Below are 14,835 nucleotides of genomic sequence, written 5' to 3' on the forward strand. Positions count from 1 at the left end.
ACGATTCCAAAAAAATGGAAGCAGAGAGACTCCTCCCTAACTTATTCTACAAAGCCAGGATCATCCTGATACCAAAATCTGATAAAGGCACACTGTAAAAAGAAAACTGCAGGTGAATATCTTTGATGAACGCAGACACAAAAATCCTCAACAAAACACTACCAAACTGAATCTAACAGCACATCAAAAGTTAATTCACAACTATCAATTAGGCTTGATTCCTAGGATGCAAGGTTGGTTCAACATATGCAAATCAATATATGTGATTCACCACACAAAGATAATTAAAAACAAAATCCATGCTAGTTACTTAATAAATGTTGATTAACTGATGAAATGTGATGAGCTACTAGCATCAATAGCTGTATTCTCTTTCAGAAGAGAAAATATTCTTTTTTAGCCTTGTCACTATTCTAACTGAAATTCAATTCTCCTTATCTCATATTTGCTATAGTAACTATAACTAATAGTTACTGTAGTTTAAAGGCACAGAAAGATTATTATAAATAATTAAGTACAAATGATACGGAAGTATTTTCTTCCACGACTCTGAATAAGCTGCACATTTTTTAATGAGTTGCAGAAATTATTGTACGTAAAATATGTATTGTGCAACCAAAATAGGAAAAGGTAAATTATGCAGGAATGTAGAAAAATTGTAAAATTTCCTACACTAAATACCTAAACACCCTTATACAATATGAATATTTATGCATTTGTCTTTTAAACGTTTTGTGCATGTGTGTATGTGAGTGGACACATGGTTTCTGAAGAGAATCACATCTATTTTGTTTCTCTTTGAAAGTTGTAGTCAGTATACAAACAAAAAGCAAACAAACTAAAAATATTCCATATTTTAGATAAACTTTGATCTTCAATTCATGGAGTATTGTTTCTCTTTATTCTATGGCCTTTGGTCAAATATAATATATAGATTATATAAGTGGGTAAAATCAATAATAATATATTGAAGTTACAAAGGGCAATATTTTGATACTGAATACAGAGTCCTTTGCTGGCAGAAAACGTAAGAGTTTTACGAGATTATAATAAATGATAACGTTTTCAACCTCAGTAACTGGTTATCTCTTCCAGGATCCCAATTAAAATTAACCCAGGAGTCCAATAGAGAGAAAAAGTCAAAATTGTGGCTGGATATATATATATATAATATTATAAATTATATATATATTATAAATTATATATATATAATATTATAAATTATATATATATTTATAATATATAAATGTATATATAAATAATATATAAAATAATATATATAAATAATATATAATATATAAAGTTGAAGAGGCTTATAAAATAAAAAGACATATATATATAATGAATGCTTTAATATATATATAATATATACAAAACGGAACTAGCACACATTTTGTAGCACTGAAAAGGGTTAATAAAAAAAAATTTCTGTGTACTGTTAAGTGGCTCCTTGAACTGAATAATATTGGTATGCTATATATTTTAGATCAACTACTGAAATTGCTTTACTCTACTCTTAATCCTTACATTAATTAAAATAGAAAAAGATATTAAAAGGAAGATCTGAGAGTCCATCCCCATGTTTAAAATGTTATGACCTTGACACAAATTCTGAAACTAATACAATAAATGTAATAAAGTAAGTGATCAAAAGTGTGGCAAAAGCAATAAAGGTTAAAATATTAACTCCAGAGTCAATACTCTAAAAGATGAAAAACAATGGAAAGCCATGGAGACTGTGGACATGTTTGAGAAGTTGCTGATGGAAGCATTGTTACTAATATAATGACTTCAATGAAGTACCATTTTTGCTATTAAGAGCTATTACTTCATAATTTAATGGACAGTGATGTGGTTAGTAAATGAAGTCAGCATCAGTGTTAATAATACTTTCAAATTTACCTACTTTAAAAAAATCGTATTTTTTTCCTGTATGTACCCATCTGAACCTATCTAAACAATATTGAAAGTCATATCTTTTCTATAACACTCTTTCGGGTCAGTGACATCTCAATTAACTATCCACTAGGGAACTGGAGATTTGTTTAATGGATTTTTTTTTTTTTTTTTGAGACGGAATCTTGCTGTCACCTAGGCTGGAGTGCAGTGGCACGATCTCGGCTCACTGCAAGCTCCGCCTCCCGGGTTCACGCCATTCTCCTGCCTCAGCCTCCCGAGTAGCTGGGACTACAGGCACCCGCCACCACGCCCGGCTAATTTTTTGTATTTTTAGTAGAGACGGGGTTTCACCGTGTTAGCCAGGATGGTCTCGATCTCCTGACCTCGTGATCCGCCCGCCTCGGCCTCCCAAAGTGCTGGGATTACAGGCGTGAGCCACCGCGCCCGGCCTAATGGATTTTTTAATCCAGATGCAACATACCTGCCCATATCACATAATTACAGTCTTTCTAGCAGATCTCTCATTATTTAATCATAAGATGTTTAGCAGCTTAATTGTAACAAATTTCCAATCTCAAGCTATTTAGCAAGTACGTGTTAGAAGTTGAAGAGGCTTATAAAATAAGAAGACATTTCTTCTTCATGATGTCAGCACCATGAGCCAAATCTGCTGGGCTCCTGTCCTTCCGCCTCCTTATGTCCTGCTCTGGCTTTCCCTCTTTCATCTCCAGGAGATGGGCTGGTGCTTCTCAATACTCAACCTAAATGGGACATTTAGTTCCAGTTCCTAAATTCTCCATGAAGATTCTTTCTGATGGATTTAAATCAAGGCATACCGGCTGTTTCTCAATAGCCAAGGAAAGTAAATCAGGGTAACATATTATTAAGACTGATAACTTCAGTTCTAGCTACATCCATTAATATCATCAACCACAATAGATGATTTAAAATGTCTAGGGGATGAAGAAAGAAACTAGAAAAAAACAAGTCTTGCCATGGACTCCTGTGACCATTTAATAAACGTTGGCTGAATAAAGTAAGATCATTTACTGTATAAAGTATAATGGTGCCTATTATTTTTCATTGGACATGCATTTAAAATGAGCCACTGAGCCAATAAAATGATACTCATGTTAATATAATTACAAGTAATTACAGAAAGATCCATCTAACAAGTAAAAAGAAAACTAGTTTTATTATAATTTTAGTTGAAAATTCTCCCATTTAATAAGAATATTTGAAACTTTCTGATTTCTATAGAAATTTGTTTCTGAACATATTAATCTGATTCAATAACATAAATTCAGTTTTTGCACAGTCTCTTAGTCAGATTTTAAGGTTACATTAATATTCATTATTTTATAACAACTAATTGCTTGTCCAGCAATCGAGACACAAGGCCTTGGGAAGAGATTTATCAAGAAGTAGATAAAATAAGGAAATTTGAAAAATCTATTTTAAGGATGCAAAGGATCACAAATTCTCCACCAACTGCCCAAAACGGCTAGAGGTTCCTGGGGGTGTCCATGGCTGAGCAGACCTGCTGAGTCGTTGCTTGCTTATCTCCTAACACTGGAGCCAAGCATCATCTGCTATCCCAGATACTTGTGAAATGCAGGTACTCATTTGCCTCTCTGGCTTAAGACCTAAAAAAGAAGCAGGTGCAGTTGTCTGGCCTATTTTACTCCGGTTATATCATCATCAGAGTTCCCCATTATCTGTTTATCACTTGGACAATGAAAGAAGATAGAAAATGAATGCAAGTGAGAGAAAATCCCCCTTTTCCCAGCCAAACAAATGAGTTCAAGCCCCTGACTTCATGCCTCCTTTCCCACAGATCCCACACTGAACTCAAGGGAACTTTCAAGAATATGCACAGGGATTAAAGAAGGAGAGACTAGTGGAAGGTAAACCCAGGTATGATGCAGTGTATGGAAGCTGGGATGGGAGGGGGCAGAGAAAGAGTGTGTGAGATAGAAGGAGACACAGAGAAGCAGAGAGGGATGGTGAGAGAGAGAGAGAGAGGACAGAGAGATAGAGGAGGGCAGAGAGACAGAACAGGGAGACAGAGAGAGAGAGAAACAGAGACAGAGACAAACAGAAGGACAGTGCTGTGTGCTAAAATGCATACATGTTCTCAAGCTCTTTAGACGAAAGACTATTCCAACCTATTACCATTCCTAAATAGAAAGGCACAATTGGCGAGGGAAAAGGCATGAGGGAAAGAGATTTGCTGATAAAATATGTTTGGCTTTGTGTTTACCACCACTGTTTATTGCATTGATTATATTTTAATTAGAAAGGCATATACACATTTTGACAAAGTCAAACAAAGAGTTTACAAATAAAGACAGTAAATCCCCATGCTTCTTGGACCTCCAATTCCACCCCTCAAAGTAAATACTCTTAACTATTGGATGAGTCTAGTTCTAGTATTTTTTTATATGCTAGTAAAACTTGGGTGGCTAAATTCTGATGAGTATCAGCACAGCAGACAGAGAATGGGAGGAGAAATGCAAAGAAAAACATATGTTTCCAACCCTGTGCCAGATATATTAGATACATGAGGTGAGAGACCTCATTAATCTTGTTCTGATAAACCTCAAGCCTCAGAGCACCATCCAGGATAGAGTCACTACTTTAAAAATATTCGCGAAGAGAAGGAGAGATGGTAAGGAGGAAAGAAAGGAAAAAGGAAGGAATGAGAGGAGAAAAGAGAAAAAATCTAAAATGTTAAATTCTACCACAGCCCGATTGAACGAGTTTTATAATGCTGATTTTGCAGATTAAAACAGTGGGGCTTGGAGAAGTTAAGTAATTAGCCCAGAAGTCCATGCTGTTGCTACTAAAACAAGCTGCCCGTGGCAGGTACAAAGTGCTATTTAAGGAAGACCTGTTCTGGTGAGCTGCCATGAGGGAAGTGACATGCAGACTTCAGGAAGACAAGTCATCTGAAGTTAAGTCTACAAGGCAAAGAAGGGATCTGTTCCAGGGTATTGCCCATTACAGAGCTTCATGTATTCCCATGCGACAGACCCCACAGGCCAAAACACATTTGTCTGACTCAGTATTAAGCTTTGTCAATTGCTCAGACTTTCCCTTTGACTATTATATTACATGAAAGATATGATGCCTTGAAGCAAAGATATTAAAATACAAAAAGAAAGATAAAATAGAAGCATAAAAAGGTAAAATACAGTGTCACATTGTTGTACCAGTTAAGTCATTAAGCAAAAAAAATTGTGAAAATTATGTTACATATTTTAATTTTACAATTAAATAACTGATTCATCAGGGTTCTACCAAGATGACACTAATTTATTCAGTTTATTTTCAGAAATTTATTCAGTATACTTTCAGTTCATTTTCAAAATAAAACAAAAGCTGGAAACTCACCAATAACCTAGATGACCATGTTTGCAAATACATCTGACCATAATAATTTAGAGAAAGCTGCGACTTGGTTATAGTACATTTATAATAAGTTTTAAAATCAGGTAGGGTAACTCCTCCAATTTATTATTTTTCAAAATTCTTTTTAAAATTTAAGCCCCATTGCATTTTCCTGTAACACTCAAAATTATCTTGTCAGTTTTATAGAAAAAAGCCTGCTAGCATTTTGCAAGGGGGTAATAAATCTATAGATCAATTTGCTGTATTACAAATATTAACTCTTCCAATGCATGACGATGGTGAATTACTCCAATTATTTAGCTCTTCTTGAATTTCTCTGAGGAACATTTTCTAATTTTCAGTATGGTATGTCTTATACTTCTTTTATTCAGTTTATTATTAAGAAACTAATTATTTCATGCTATTGTGAGTAGAATTGTTTTCCTAACTTAATTTTCAGATCATTTGTTGATAGCATAAATGCAATTCATTTTTGAATAGTGATCTTATATCCTGAGACTTTGCAAAATATTCTGTTAATTTGAGAAGTTTTATATGTGTGCATTCCTTAGAAATTTCTTTTTTTCTTTCTTTTATTATTATTATTATTATTATACTTTAAGTTTTAGGGTACATGTGCACAATGTGCAGGTTAGTTACATATGTATACATGTGCCATGCCGGTGTGCTGCACCCATTAACTCATCATTTAGCATTAGGTATATCTCCTAATGCTATCCCTTCCCCCTCCCCCCACCCCACAACAGGCCCCAGAGTGTGATGTTCCCCTTCCTGTGTCCATGTGTTCTCATTGTTCAATTCCCATCTATGAGTGAGAACATGTGGTGTTTGGTTTTTTGTCCTTGTGATAGTTTACTGAGAATGATGATTTCCAGTTTCATCCATGTCCCTACAAAGGACATGAACTCATCATTTTTTATGGCTGCATAGTATTCCATGGTGTATATGTGCCACATTTTCTTAATCCAATCTATCATTGTTGGATATTTGGGTTGGTTCCAAGTCTTTGCTATTGTGAATAATGCCTCAATAAACATACGTGTGCATGTGTCTTTATAGCAGCATGATTTATAGTCCTTTGGGTATATACCCAGTAATGGGATGGCTGGGTCAAATGGTATTTCTAGTTCTAGATCCCTGAGTAATCGCCACACTGACTTCCACGAGGGTTGAACTAGTTTACAGTCCCACCAACAGTGTAAAAGTGTTCCTATTTCTCCACATCCTCTCCAGCACCTGTTGTTTCCTGACTTTTTAATGATTGCCATTCTAACTGGTGTGAGATGGTATCTCATTGTGGTTTTGATTTGCATTTCTCTGATGGCCAGTGATGGTGAGCATTTTTTCATGTGTCTTTCGGCTGCATAAATGTCTTCTTTTGAGACGTGTCTGTTCATATCCTTTGCCCACTTTTTGATGGGGTTGTTTGTTTTTTTCTTGTAAATTTGTTTGAGTTCATTGTAGATTCTGGATATTAGCCCTTTGTCAGATGAGTAGGTTGTGAAATTTTTCTCCCATTTTGTAGGTTGCCTGTTCACTCTGATGGTAGTTTCTCTTGCTGTGCAGAAGCTCTTTAGTTTAATTAGATCCCATTTGTTAATTTTGGCTTTTGTTGCCATTGCTTTTGGTGTTTTAGACATGAAGTCCTTGCCCATGCCTATGTCCTGAATGGTAATGCCTAGGTTTTCTTCTAGGGTTTTTATGGTTTTAGGTCTAACGTTTAAGTCTTTAATCCATCTTGAATTAATTTTTGTAATTGATAGACCGCTAGCAAGACTAATAAAGAAAAAAAGAGAGAAGAATCAAATAGATGCAGTAAAACATGATAAAGGGGATATCACCACCGATCCCACAGAAATACAAACTACCATCAGAGAATACTACAAACACCTCTATGCAAATAAACTAGAAAATCTAGAAGAAATGGATAAATTCCTCGACACACACACCCTCCCAAGACTAAACCAGGAAGAAGTTGAATCTCTGAATAGACCAATAACAGGATCTGAAATTGTGGCAATAATCAATAGCTTACCAACAAAAAAGAGTCAAGGACCAGACGGATTCACAGCTGAATTCTACCAGATGTACAAGGAGGAACTGGTACCATTCCTTCTGAAAATATCCCAATCAATAGAAAAAGAGGGAATCCTCCCTAACTCATTTTATGAGGCCAGCATCATCCTGATACCAAAGCTAGGCAGAGACACAACAACAAAAGAGAATTTTAGATCAATATCCTTGATGAACACTGATGCAAAAATCCTCAATAAAATACTGGCAAACCGAATCCAGCAGCACATCAAAAAGCTTATCCACCATGATCAAGTGGGCTTCATCCCTGGGATGCAAGGCTGGTTCAATATAAGCAAATCAATAAATGTAATCCAGCATATAAACAGAACCAAAGAAAAAAACCACGATTATCTCAATAGATGCAGAAAAGGCCTTTGACAAAATTCAACGACGCTTCATGCTAAAAACTCTCAATAAATTAGGTATTGATGGGACGTATCTCAAAATAATAAGAGCTATCTATGACAAACCCACAGCCAATATCATACTGAATGGGCAAAAACTGGAAGCATTCCCTTTGAAAACTGGCACAAGACAGGGATGCCCTCTCTCACCACTCCTATTCAACATAGTGTTGGAAGTTCTGGCCAGGGCAATTAGGCAGGAGAAGGAAATAAAGGGTATTCAATTAGGAAAAGAGGAAGTCAAATTGTCCCTGTTTGCAGACGACATGATTGTATATCTAGAAAATCCCATTGTCTCAGCCCAAAATCTCCTTAAGCTGATAAGCAACTTCAGCAAAGTCTCAGGACACAAAATCAATGTACAAAAATCACAAGCATTCTTATACACCAATAACAGACAAACAGAGAGCCAAATCATGAGTGAACTCCCATTCACAATTGCTTCAAAGAGAATAAAATACCTAGGAATCCAACTTACAAGGGATGTGAAGGACCTCTTCAAGGAGAACTACAAACCACTGCTCAATGAAATAAAAGAGGATGCAAACAAATGGAAGAACATTCCATGCTCATGGGTAGGAAGAATCAATATCGTGAAGATGGCCATACTGCCCAAGGTAATTTGTAGATTCAATGCCATCCCCATCAAGCTACCAATGACTTTCTTCACAGAATTGGAAAAAACTACTTTAAAGTTCATATGGAACCAAAAAAGAGCCCGCATCACCAAGTCAATCCTAAGCCAAAGGAACAAAGCTGGAGGCATCAGGCTACCTGACTTCAATCTATACTACAAGGCTACAGTAATCAAAACAGCATGGTACTGGTACCAAAACAGAGATATAGATCAATGGAACAGAACAGAGCCCTCAGAAATAACGCCGCATATCTACAACTATCTGATCTTTGACAAACCTGAGAAAAACAAGCAATGGGGAAAGGATTCCCTATTTAATAAATGGTGCTGGGAAAACTGGCTAGCCATATGTAGAAAGCTGAAACTGGATCCCTTCCTTACACCTTATACAAAAATTAATTCAAGATGGATTAAAGACTTAAACGTTAGAAATTTCTACATATAAGGCCATATCATCTGCAAATGTAGACACATTTACATCTTTCTTTATAGTCACTATTCTGTTTGTTTCTTTTTCTTGCATAGACTAAAAACTCTAATAAAATTTTGAATAGAAATGTGGGCATCTTTCTTCTTTCCCAACCTCAGGGTGAGACCATTCAGCCTTTCACCATTATGAATAACGTTAGCTATAAGTTTGGTGCAGATGGTTTTTATAACTTGAGAAACTTTCTATTTTTATTGTCTTTGAGAGTTTTTATCAGGAAAAGAGATTGAATTTTGTCACATGATGTTTCTGGACCTTGGTGCTATGTGATGAGACTGCATCTTACTTAAACTTTGGCAGTAGCTGACTTCCTCTGAGACCACCGCAGCAGGGGAAGAGGAGATATCATCTCATGGTTTCCAGGTTTCCCGCTCTGTCTCTGTTGACTCCCAGGTTGGGTGGGGTGGGGGAGGCTCCTTGTTACTGCTGGGTGGGGATGTGATTTTCAGCTTCCCTCTAGGCCTCACCTGACACTTCCTCTGCTGGGAAGGGTGGGAGTACCTTGTGGTGCTCCCCTATTGCCTCCAGTGGCACCATGGAAGGAGAGCCCTGGCCCCCAGCCACACTTCTGTGTACCAGCCTGGAGGGGTTGGGGTGCTTTGTTACAGTCTCAGAACGTCTTGATTCCCCACTCAGCATTGGCTGGTATGGGCAGGTGGGGCTGTGATGTTTGACTGGATTAGAGCAGTTATTGTATAAAGTTTTCTGTTGTGTTAGGACGTCTCTTTCCAGATCCTTTTATTGACAGAGTCTGGCTTTGAAGAGGCTTTTTTAAATCAATTAATTTATTTTTACCATGCTCACTGACATCTCAAGGTTGCCAGCTGCTTCAGCCCCAACTTGGCATAAAAAAGGCAAAAAGAAAAGCCAAGGAACTCACCTTGCGCTGTTTCTCAAGATCTCCTGCCAGCCTGCCTTCTCTTCACCTTTTACAATTTTCTCATGTTTGTTTTACAGATGATGTTCAGGGATTTTAGTTATGCTTAGTGGGAGGAGTAAAGAAAAGTACAAATTTCAAAAAGTACATCTACTTCCTATATAACATTTTCTAATTATGAAATAATTGTTTTATCTTAGTAAGATTTCTGGTCTTAAAGGTATATTTTGAGATACTAATTTAAAGTGCGCAGGTCTCTTATGGTTACTGTGTACTTGGTGTATCTTTTCCATCCTTTGTGTTCAACCTATTTTTGTCCTTGCATCTAATGTGAGTTGCTTGTAAATGTATCCATCATACAGTTGGACCTGGCTTTTTATTTGGTTTGACAATCTCTGTCCTTTGAATGAAAGGTGTAGTCTATTCACATTTACTATAATTATTAATGTTGCTGGGTTTATATCTGAAATTTTGCTATTTGTTTCTTTACGTCTGATATTTTTCATTCCTCTGCCCTCACTTGCTGTCATTTTTGTGCAAAATAAATACTTTTTAGTAGGCCATTTTAAATGCACTGTTGGGGTCTTTTAAGCTACTTTTTGTGTTATTTTCTTAATGGTTGCTCAAGGGGTTATCATATATATCTTAGATTATTACAATCTATTTCAGATAATTACTTAATTTTGGTAAAATGCTGCAGGTTTGCTCCAATATGGTTTTATTTTCTACCCTTTCCTGTGTCCAATTATTATCACTTATATAAATACTTGTTATAAACCCCCAAATACTCTTAATGTTATTGTTTTAAAAATTATTTTTCATTTTATTTATTTATTTATTTATTTATTTATTTTTTGAGACGCAGTTTCACTCTTGTTGCCCAGGCTGGAGTGCAATGGCGTGATCTCAGCTCACTGCAACCTCAGCCTCCCAGGTTCAAGTGATTCTCCTGCCTCAGCCCACCGAGGAGCTGGGATTACAGGCATGCGCCACCACACCCAGCTAATTTTGTATTTTTTAGTAGAGACGGGGTTTCTCCATGTTGGTCACGCTGGTCTCAAACTCCCGACCTCAGGTGATCCGCCCGCCGTGGCCTCCCAAAGTGCTAGGATTACAGGTGTGAAAAAAAAATTTAATTAAAAAAAGGAGAAATTACACATTCACAAACCCACATGCACATGTATACATGTATTTTCAGTTGTCCTCATACACAGTAGTTGTGTTCCATAATATCACTGCAAACAATCAATTAGTGAATACTGAACTGTTACCTCTAGGGAAAATTATGATTATGTTTCTGTGAAACTCTGGTCCCAACACTTTAGGCAACCAATCAATATTTGATCTTGTTTTATGTGTGTTTCTGTTTAAACACACCTTATTTAATATACTGTATATTGTTGATTCATTAAGATTGAACTTACAGCCAATGACACTATAACTCATACATGAATGAAGCTGACGTAATATATGTATTTTCTCTGTAAGGCATACCACAGCCTTCTTATACATAGGAATGCTAGACAGTACTTCATCACTATGCTTGAGGGCCATTGTCAGCAACAAAATCACCAAGAAAAGGACAAAAATATGGTACTCAGTAGACCATAAAAAGGATACTTGTTTATGGTATTACAGTGAAATAAAGCAGAGTATTGCCTTGGCCTGAACTCTGGTGAAGACTGTGTGCATTGAGTGACCTTGATTTTGTACTGCTCTGTGTATGTCTATGAATGACCACAAAAGCCCTGAGTATTGATTTTGGGGTTGTAAATAAATTTTAGTGAGTATGTGAATTCACAAATACAGAATCCATAAAACCTTAGGATTCATACACACACACACAATATTTTCTATTTAAATACATACTTTTCAACGGTGATCTTCATTACTTTCTGTGTATCTGAGATACTATCTAGTGTTATTGATGTTTCCTTTCATTCCGTATCTCCTTCATCAAATACCTTTATGCACTTTTACTTATGTCATTATGAAACTCCTATTATGTACATGTTGACACACAAAATGTTGTCTTATAGGTCTGAGTGTTTATTTGTCTTTAATCATTTTTTCTGTGTTCTTCAGATTGGACTATTTCCAATGATCTTCAAGGGAAAGTATTTTTTTTTCTACCATCCCAAGTTGCTGTTGAGCCTCCCTTGTGATTTTTTAACTTTAATTGTATTTTTCAACTCTAGAGCTTCTATTTATTTCTTTTTTATAGTTTCTCCTTTTCTGTTGAGAGTTCACATTTATTGATTTCATATTTACTTTTTACTGATTATCATATTTTATTTAACATTTAATTATAGTTTCTTTTAATTTGTACATAGTTGTACTAGTAAATGCTTGCCTGATTTTCAGCACATCTCAAATATTTTTGTTGAAAGCTCAACGTTTTACTTAATACACAATACTCAATATTTATCTTTATGTTTCTGAGATTTGTGGACTTTTTTCCCTCTTCTTTTTTTCCTCTGTGGAATCTATCTCCCTTGCTCCCTTGAGTATGTGGCTACTGAGGACTATGTTAATGTTTTTCAATCTTTATTTTCTTACCTTAGCTTCCTAGTGATTGTTTCTATATATCATAATTTATAGCTCAGCCAATGATTTGGGCACACGCTGTGCTCAAACACTTCTAACTATAAGGATTACACCCTTTGCTTACCAATCTGTGTGGAGGGCATAGAGTGGATTCAAGTTTCAATGATTTTTCAAGTCTCCCTTGGCTTTTATTTTTCACCTGGCCCTCTCCTGTCAAGCACATTCACTTGTGATGTATAAAGAGCCTAATTGGCCCTTCCACAGCTCTCTCATTTCCAGAATCTTCCACATTCTATTTTTGGGTAGTGTATCATTTACCCCAACAGATACTACAATCTCAGGCTAGCAAAGTGGTGGGTTTTCCCTGCTTGTTTTCAGTGGTATTACCCATTTTCTAGTTAACAGTGCTGCAAAGTTTATTTCCTTGCTCCAAACTGAGTCAGCTCCCTTTGCCTGCAAAGCTGCTGCTTTTCTGGCTGAACTTATGCTGGTAAAACTTTTTTTCACTTACTGATTTGTGGAGAAGGGGGAAACAATCCCAGGCAGAAAGACAATAGACTACTGCTGTTCTTACTCAAATCTCTACCGTGGATATTTTTTCAAGAAGAAAGATGATCAATTTGTTGTCTGTCTTTAGTCAATTTACAGAGCCCTGAAATTGTTGTATTAGACAATTGTATATGATTTTGTCCTTTTTTGTGTAAAGAGAATTAACCTACCACTTTATCCCTTGACAGCCAGAAGTCTCTCCCTCAATCATTATATAACATAAATTTTACATACGTGGGAAACAAGGTTAGAGAAAGAAGTAATTTAACAGATTTGGGCTGGAATTTTACTTCTCCTAGTTCTCTGTGCTGTGTTCATTTCACCAAAGCTTGCTGCCGTCTCAAAATGGTGTATTATCCTGTTTTCCCCCTCAACTTACTAGAAAGGCTGATTTATTTTATGTGTTCCAGTGACCACAAATTTATATTTCTAAAAAGTAAGAAATATACCATAGCATACCATACTAGTGTCTTAAAATCAAAAATAAATACTTTCTTTAGAGTAATTGGGTGATTTTTCTTTAAAAATAAACATATAAAAACAGCACATGAAGCATTTTATCGTCTAATTCAATATTTTGCCTTGGATTGGCTGCTTTTCCAAAAGAATACTGATTTCTCAATGTCATTTTTTTCTAGTTTCTCAGCTGCAGACTTCAAGTATTGCATTAGGTGCTGACTACATAGTAATAATCCGCTTGATAGCATCTGTGGTTCACACTGGAATTGTATCCAGAATCGGACATTATTTCTTTACCTGATTTAAGCAAAAATAAGCCTAGCTAGGTTTCATGCATTGTGTATCGGTATAAATAAATAATACACCTTCTCAATGAACCTCTTCTTACTTATCAGGCAGCCAGATAAACAGAAAAAGGCGCCATGACCCCAGCTGATAAGTCAATCTCCTTATTTATACGTGGAGAGGAAATAAATTGTACTCCTTTCAACAGTCAATGTCAAATTTGATCAGTTCCGACTGCAGCTAAGCACTGAATATCAGATAACTTCTCTAACTGAATATTTATATTAGAAGAGGTTACCGGAGCAGATGAACGTTATACATAGTAAAAATGTATATATTGTATTTGGGTGGGGAAAATATAGGACTCATTTTTATTTCAAACTAAGAACATTTTGATTCTTTTGGGTTGTTTGGGTATTATAACATTCATTACAATCATTGTGTTCTATATTCAGGGTGAGTTACAAATGACGAGCTTTTTGCATCTCCTTTTGTGAGAAAATGAGGTCTATTTCCCTATCCCTTGACTGTGGGCTGGCCCTGTGACAAGCAGAACGTAGCATGAGTGATATTGTGTGACTGACAAGCATTGGACACAAAAGGTCTTCCAGTTTATAATTTCACCCTCTGTTAATGCTGTCTGCCATTGTGTGAACAAGTCCAGGCTGGGTTCCATGAAGATGACACACCAAGTAGAAAAACAGGCCTCTTAGGGGAGACATTCCATCAGTCTCAGCCATTTCAGATAACAGCGTTAGGCCCCAAGTGTCAGTGACACCCTCCAGAAGCAGCTACACCTCCTTTAGACCCTAACTGACCCCAGTGAGCCTGGGCCACTCTACAGGGAGCAGGAAATAGATCCTCTTGAGCCCAGACTAATTGTCAACTAAGAACTGTGAGCAACAAAATGCTAGTGGTTTTGGGTCAGGTTTTGGAGTCATTTATCCCACAGAAATGGATAACTAATATGATTTTTTCTTAGAATAAATTCAAACACGCTTGTCAAATGCTTTGAACATTCAAACAAATACACACACACACACACACTCCTACTACAGCCACCACAAGAAACAACAACAATAACTTAAAATTTAACCATGATTCATGCTTATAATGTGTAGTCAACATCCCTTAGTTCAGATTCAAAACTTAGAAATTTAGGTGTCAGAAATTTAGAGTAACAAGTAACAACCTTCTAAAA

The sequence above is a fragment of the Pan paniscus genome, chromosome 17 (genome assembly GCF_029289425.2).
Source record: "Pan paniscus chromosome 17, NHGRI_mPanPan1-v2.0_pri, whole genome shotgun sequence".
Taxonomy (NCBI): Eukaryota; Metazoa; Chordata; class Mammalia; order Primates; family Hominidae; genus Pan; species Pan paniscus.